At 67.1% G+C, this 7808-nt stretch overlaps 1 protein-coding gene across 1 annotated transcript in view; it reads right to left on the reverse strand.

Annotated features, from left to right (window-relative positions):
• Positions 1-7808, reverse strand: part of CBFA2T3 (CBFA2/RUNX1 partner transcriptional co-repressor 3) — an 82188-nt gene that overhangs the window by 28170 nt on the left and 46210 nt on the right. The gene's annotated exons all lie outside the window — the stretch shown is intronic.

Raw genomic sequence — 7808 nt, forward strand, 5'->3', positions numbered from 1 at the left:
GGCCGGCCGCCTCTACCTGCTGCAGCCCAGGCTGCCCCAGCTCACCCTGCTGACACTGAGGGGGCTCACCCAGGGGCGGGGCCGCGGCCAGGGCTCCGCACCCATTAGCTGTCCCCGCGTGACTACATCTCACGCCCCCTTTCCCAGGGTCCCCACGGGACCAGGACAGACAGACAGAGGCACACGTGCGCCCGGGGCAACAGCCTCTGGGGGTCGGTGACTAATAACGCTAACAAACGGCGTTTATCGTTATCCCGTGCCCCATATGGCGCGGCCCCCGTCTCCCCTTCACAGGGCACCCGTGGGGCCGTGCCAGCCCTCTGCGCTCTGCGCTCTGGCCCTGCTCGCGGCCAGTCAAGAGGACGGCTCCCCACCGGGCCCCACGGAGCAGGAGGCAGCCGGTCACTAGCAGCCACCGGGCCACGCCGCACCTGCTGCCCACTCAGCTGCAGCCGCTGGCCTGCCTCCCGCCGGGCGCCCTGCCCCCCGCGCCCGCCTGTCGGGAAGCTGACGGCCGCGCACACGTGCACTGCAGCTGTGGGGCCCATCAACGGCGGCCAGTCCCCGGTGACAACCAAAGAAGGCAAAGGCGGCGGCCACCGCGGGCCCCGGGCCGCCCTGCGGGGCGCAGACCCACGCCCTCCGCCCTTCGTCTGACAGGTCGCCCGGGGCGGGGTCTGGGGGGCGTTTCGGATGCCAGGCTGGGACACGGGGGACACGTGGCCTGTTCCCACTCTCCGAAGCCCTTCCCACGGGGGGCTCCGTCCCGGCCTCGCCTGCAGGAGGGGCAGAGGGAACCTGCCCGGGCAGCCCGCCCGGGGCATGGAGGCCCCACCGCCTTTGAGCACCTGGCTCAGGGACACGTGTGTCCCGTGGATGCACAGTGGCTCTGAGGAGGGGTCACAGAGGAGACACGCCAGCACTCACGGCTTGCTCTCCGCCCTGAAGCCCTGGGGGTTGGGGGTGCTGCCGTCGCCCTGATTCACAGGCACAGAGACAAGCGGCCTCTGAGGAGGGCGCACAGCACGCAGGGCCACGTGGTCTGCGGGACTCGGAAGGGCCTCACTATCCGCACACACCCTTCGGAAGAGGCCGCAGGGACGGGGCGGGGGGTGGGTGGCAGGCGCACAGCCCGGGCCTCAGGAGCCCNCGGGGTAGCGCCTGGTGAACTGCGGCAAAGGCTTTGGAGCAGCTTGGGTGCCAGGACCCCGCTGCCACGGCTGCCTTCAGCACAGGCCGCAGCCCAGAGAACAGGCCCTCGGGGAAGAGCAGTGGGGTGTGGTGCTGAGGAACAGCATTTGTGCTGAGGGAACAGAGAGTGCAAGGGCCAGAGGCAAGAGTGTTCAGGGAGCCTAGGTGAGAATCAGCAGGAAGGAGGGTCGGCCGGGCGGCGCCGGCACACGCGGACCGACGCTGTGGGCAGCAGGGAGCACGCGGGCTCCTCACGCGCCGCAGGCCACCGCCCCTGCCCCTCCTGGGCCCCATCCACCACACCACCTCCTCGCCCCTCCTCCAGCGCCCAGGGCGCCCCCACTCTGAGCCCTGCACACCTGCCTGGAACGTTCTTTCCCTCCTGGTGGCTCAGCTTTGACCTCCCTTCCTCAGGAGAGGGGACCCCACGCTTCAGATCGGAGGAGGCAGGGCTGCACCCGCCATGCTCACACCGTCAGTTACTGTTAGCGGTTATCATCTCTTCCCCGTCCCTGAGTCCCCAGCTCGTGTGGGGGCTTCAGCCCGACCGGCCCCCAGCCCGACCAGCTGCCACACAGGGGTGGCCTCCTCCTGGCACTGGCTTCCGGCCCAGCCCCCTCCCAAGGCCCCACGCCGGGTCAAGGGATGCTCCTGGGTCCCCTGAAGACCCTCATCAGGGCTCCGACTCCCCGAGGCTCCCCCGTGGCCGGGCTCAGGGTGCAGGGCTGTGGGGGGAAGGGCCCCACCAGCGATGCCGGGTGCTGGCATCCCGCTTCCTACCCAGGCTGCCAAGGGGGCCGGTGAGGGCTGGACAGCCTGCCTCCCGGAAGCCCCCGAGACCTCCCTGGTTCTCAGCCCCCCCGCACCCCTGCCCAATGCGTCACCCCAGGCTCCACATGCTGGAGTCCTCACACCTTCCCCAGAATGCACGTCAGGGCCCCGGGTGTCACGTCGACTCCCCAGGGTCACCTGGCCGGCCCTGCCCCTGACACGCCCCCTGGGCCATCCCGCCTTCTGCTCTTCTGATTCGGGGCTGATTAAGGCTCTCAGCCTCGGCGGGGGCTCCCCTCCAGGGGCCTCTGGTTCGGCAGATCCAGTCACATTGTTTTCTCATGGCGTGCGTGTACGTAATCTTTATTTTAGAGAGAGCGTGTGCAGGGGAGGAACAGAGAGCATCCCCAGCAGGCCCCACACGCAGCTCGGAGCCCGCGCGGGGCTCAATCCCACAACCCCAGGACCATGACCTGAGCCAAAACCAAGAGCTGGACCCTCAATGGCCTGAGCCCCCCGCCCCCACAGGCTTACCGTGTGCTGCACGCACGTTAGCCTGCCCGGCCCACAGGTCGGGGGAAGCAAAGTGACCCCGAGGACGATTTTTATTAGGGATCCCATGTGATAACAGAAGTCCGTGATCTGTTTTTAGATAACGAAACCGACACTCAGAGAAAACAAGTGCCGGGCTCAGGGTCTCGGAGCTGGGGGGGCGATCGGCCGGTCGATCGGAAAGTTCTGAAGCCACAGCAGCCCGGGCCGTTACCCAGCTGCCCCGGGAACGCCACGTGGGCCTCCCAGAACCCGAGGGACGGCCGTCGGGGGTTGGAGGCCACTGTCCCGAGTCCCAGCTCAGGCAGGTGAGTGTGAGGACCGACTTCCTGGCTGCGGGGAGCCCCTTCTGATCTTGGGGGGCCCGGGAAGAAGAAACGAGACCCGGCCAGCAGCGTCCCTGTGAGCCCCCCACCCCCCGTCCCGTCAGCAGCGAGGGCCGAGGAGTCACCGGTTCCCCCCCAGCACCCCTGCCAGGCCCAGCCCCGTGGGCGCAGACACCTGTCTCAGCGGAGCAAGGGTCCGGCCACACGAGCGGAAGAAAGCACGGGACCCAGGGAAGGGATGCGGAGCCGTGTCACCAGATGCCGGGGTTCACCAGCACCCCTGCGGCCCCGCACAGCGTCTCGGCCGGAGCCGCGGCCTCGTGCTGACCAGGCAGGGCAACCGTGGGAGTGGCAGCCCCTCAGCCCGTGGGCCGGGCGCAGANGTGACCTTCCCACAGCCCTCCGACGCTCTTCTGGTCTCCACTTACAGATGGGGAAACCGAGGCCCAGGGAGGCCCGGTGACCTGCTCAGCTCACACAGCTGCGTGGGAGGCTGGAAATGACCCGGGCAGCTCGTCCACCTGCCCACAGCCTGCAGTGTCCCCCTCTTCCCATCGGCTGTCCACTCCCCCCCCCGGGGGCTCTCCTTTGGCGGCTCCCACCCTGCACGCTGGGGGCTGGGGCCTGGCGTGGGCTGGGCGTGCACGAGTCGGCTCATGCCTGGGCGTCCCAGCAAGCGGAGGAGCCAAAGGCGCGGCGAGCAGAGGCCTGAGAACATTCCCAGACCTCAGCCCGCACGCCGCAGGCCCAGGGGACACCCAGTGTCTTTCCCAGACAGTGTATCCAGTCCTCAGCTGATCTCTAATCCGTCCACAGAGGAAGCAGCTCTCCGAGGCCGGGTGGAGCCGGTGGGAAAGAACATGGAATGTGCCGGAACAAGCCACCCCATCCATCACTGTCCCTGTCCGGCTGTGGTTCCCAGCCCTCCCGGCCTGGCTGAGAACTGGCCACAGCCCAGAGCTCCCAGCCCTGGGCTTCTAGAACCTTCCTCTGTCTGCCTCAAGTCTATTGCTGCCGGAAGTAAGGAGCCCTTGCTTTGATCATTTAGGTCTGATTTCTGCTGGCCCCTCATCTGATCCTTACAAAGGTCATGAGAAAGTAGGAAGGTAGGCAGATAACCTGCCTCAGGGCCTTTGCACAGGCAGGGATGGGTACTGATAGGTAGGTAACAAAGCCATGGTGATAAAGTCCTGAGGCCACACTGGGCCTGGACCTGAGCACATCACACGCATCACCTCAGCTCACCCCACAGTAAGTGTTCGAGGTGCACGGATGAGGCAACCCGGCACAGGGAGGCAGCGCTGGCTTCAAACCCAGCTTGGGACGTGCCCCCTATCGAGACCAGGCAGGGCCCTGCTTCAGGGCCTGCTGCCCCGGGACGCAGCCCCGCCCCAGACCCCTCTCCTGGGACTGGGGCTCAGGCCCGTGGGAGCCTGGGGGTTCCGGGCCCCTCTCCAGTTCCCGGGATGACAGAGGCCAGCCTCGGGGGTAACAGAGCGGGAGCCGTTCCCAGGGCTGCTGGGCGAGCGGGACTCTGGGGGCTCGGGGCAGGCCCCCTCCCCCCCCCGAGGGCGGCAGAACCCGGGGGTGTGGCGAGGACTCTGGCACGCTGCCCCCCAGCCTCAGCGTCCACGTCTGTACGCAGGGGGTACGGAGGGACCTTGGCGGCTGGTGGTGCGGAAGCCGGAAGGAAACCCGCGTTTGTAACAAATGCTCGTCTTCCTGTCCGTCACGTAAACCCCCTTCAAGGTCGTCGGGCCAAGGCCAGCCTCACGGTGTGCTCCACAGCCCAGCGAGGGCCCGTCCCCACTGTCCCCCAAAGGCGAGGGCTCCCGGGGCAGGACGGGGGCAGAGCCGGGAGCCAGACCTGCCCTTGAACTCCCGGCTTCTGCCCTGGCCTGGCGGAGGGCCGATGTTCTAAAACGCCAGCCAAGGCACACACACACACGCCTGCCCTTCTGGGAAGCACACCTATTTCCCAAGACTGGTACAAAGCGGCTTCCCTGCCCTCAGCCCGAGTGCCCGCGGGGTCCTTTGTGCCTGGCCTGGCCTTCTCTGCCCTCGTCTGCTGCACCTCCCTGGTCGTCTACTCAACTGGTCCCAGCTCAGGGCCTCTGCACTGCCTCCCCCGCCCCACGGCCTCCCTTCCGGCAGATGTGAGTCCTGACCCTCGGCCGCGTGTGGCCCGCTGGAGGGTCTGGGAGCCCAGCTCTGCTCACCTGCCCCAGGAAGAGCCCGGGGGTGTCTCGAGGGGGCGCAGGCTGGGCAGCTCAGAGGGAAGGGCAGTGACCTGTCCCCTGGCAGCCCTGCCCGGGAGTGGGAGAGATCGGCCCGTCAGAAACCCCTCGTCTGTCCATCCAGGCACCCTCCTCACACACCTGCCCTTGGGGGGACCCTCCTGTCACCCACTTTACCAACGAGGACACTGAGGCCGACTCGCACAGCGAGGCAGACGCCCCGTAAGGACCTCCAGTGGTTCCCTATGTCCTTCCCTGTCGGGCCCCCGTCCCCGCGTCCTCCACGCCCCCAGCGCCCTCAGAGCTGCCCACTGGAAAGAGGAGATGGAGGCGGGGGGGTTGGGGGTCTTGCCCGAGGCCACAGCTCCGCAGGCTGCAGGGTTCTGCCGGTCCCTCGTCTGGGACGGAGCTCTGCACGGGGCCCAAAGCTGCCTTCTGACTGTAGACCCCNCACGGCCTCCCCAGCGGCGGGCGGCCCCGTGAGGCCCAGAGCAGCCCCTCCTCCGAGTGCTCAGCACCTCCAGGGTCTCTGCGTCCACATGGAGCATGGACATCCGCTCTGGCTCCCTCGGTCGGGGCCAGTTTTCTGGCTGCGGGGGAAAGGGACTTGGGGGTGAAGCTGTGAGAGGCTGGGCTGCAGAGCGGGGTGGGAAGGTCCCTGCACAGAAGGTCGAGGGGCCCCTAGAATTCTGGGCAGGGCCCGGGCCCGGGGAGGTGGCCAGCAGCTCGGCCAGAACTCGGCCCAGAGCAGCCGGGATGCACGGTTCCCTGGGGGCTGGGGGCTGCAGAGACTGGGGTAAGAGTTCTCTCGTGGAGGAGGGGGCACCGAGCCCCCAGACCCCTGCCGTCCTGCCCCTAAGTGCCCCTCCTCCTTCACTGCCACCCCCTTGCCGTGGGGACCTTTCTCCTGGCCCTGGGGGGGTCCATCAGAAGCCTCTCTGACTGGTGCGGGGCGGGGGCTCCCAGCGCCCACGGGCGTGTGTAGGATAAACAGGAAAAATTAGGCAGGAGTTCCTAGGAAGACACACATTTCACAAGGGTCCGAGCAGTGACAGACGGGGGCCACCAGGCTGAGGAAGAGGTGAAGGGGCTTCAGGGGGCTGCCTGCCTTTGGGGGCAAACCCAGGACACTGGGTGACCCTCCAGGTCCAGACGGGTGGGTTTGACCAGGAGGCTCCAAGGCCAAGGTCAGAAGGAAGGTTTGTCTTTGATCCCAGAAAAGCCACGTGTGGNCCCAGCATCTCCCACACCTGCTGTGTTACAGCCGCCCGCGGACTAAGTAATGACATGAAAACATAGGATTAGTATTTCCCCTCTGCCAGTCGCCGTGGGCCTTCCGCGGCTGGAGCCACGTCCCTCCAGAGCCTCCCAGCCCCCTGCCCACCGCCATCCTGGCCTGCCCGCCCCAGGGACCCCGTGACCCTGGGCCAGTGGGGCCGGGGGCAGGGGTGGCAGGTCCCCACGGCAACACAGCCCAGCTGGGACCTCTGCAAACAGCCCTGAACTCAGGGAAATGGCACGTCTCTGAGCCTCAGTTTACCCACTGGCAAGTGAGGCCCGTAACTCCCGCTTCCGCGGTGGGGCTGGTCTTGGACAAGGGCCCACGGGGCTTCCCACACCGGGCTCCGGCTGGCTGCCCCACCCCCGCCTCGGTCCCTGGCTCGACTGTCAGTGGCCTTCCTACTCTGCGCCTCGGTTTTCACACCTGAGAAGGGGGCGGGGGACCCCACCCTGAGGAGTCACGGAAGGGTGACCCATGGACGGTGTCCAGCACGTGTCACAGAAGGCTGAGCCACGGCCGGTGTCTAGCGCTCACGGACGTGGCGTGTGCTCAGCAAGTGGCATCCTGGTAAAGGATGTGCATGCGTGGGGGGCCCTGCTGAGGGGTCCCGGGGGGAAGGGCTTGCCCCCACGCGCCACACACCCGCACAATTTGATTTTAAACTCGCTCCCTTTTGCCGAGAGCCGTTCATGTTCCAGGCGCTGAAACCCTCTAACTCCTGAAAAAGCCACGAGGCGTCAGAGCCCTAAGGTACAGTGGGGAAACCGAGGCACAGAATGGCACTGTCATGTGCCCCAGGGTAACAGAGGCATCACACAGCAGATCCCATCGGTGTCCAGCTCTAAGGCTGACATCCCCAGCTGGTGGCGGACGGGCTCGCCCCTCCCTGTGAACGTGGGCAGAGGGGTCCACAGTGCAGACCGCTCGCGGCCACAGAGGGGACACTGGTGTCCAGGCTGCCGTAAGCGGGGGTCATGACATCCCATCGGCGGTGAGAGGGAGCCAGTCGGCCTGGGTGGGAAGGTCCCGTCTGCCACCGAGATACACAAACCTGGACCAGATGCAACCCCACCAGAACATCCCTGCAGCCCAGCCCAGGGGTCCCCTCCAGGCCGGGCCGCTCAGCGCCTCTGACCTGGGTCCGTGGCCCGGGCTGAGAGACCACTTCCCAGCCACATGTCCGTCTCTTACCAGCATCTGGAAAAGCACGGCCTGTTTACTCTCTCCAGACCAACCTGGGCTCGTCAAGAACCGGGAAGACCGGGCAAGACCGCCCAGCTCGTGTCTCCGGCGCAGACGGGGGCAGCAGACGGGACCCCGCCTGCCTCGCGCACTCTGGCTGCCCTGCCTCCGCCTTCCTGTCCAGCACCCCCTTCTCTCCAGTCAGGTTTGGCTCACATGTCCCTCGGAGGAGAAGCCCTCCCTGACCCCCAAGCCAGAAGCACACAC

Source organism: Crocuta crocuta, unplaced genomic scaffold, assembly GCF_008692635.1.
Source record: "Crocuta crocuta isolate KB4526 unplaced genomic scaffold, BGI_CrCroc_1.0 scaffold61, whole genome shotgun sequence".
Classification (NCBI taxonomy): domain Eukaryota; kingdom Metazoa; phylum Chordata; class Mammalia; order Carnivora; family Hyaenidae; genus Crocuta; species Crocuta crocuta.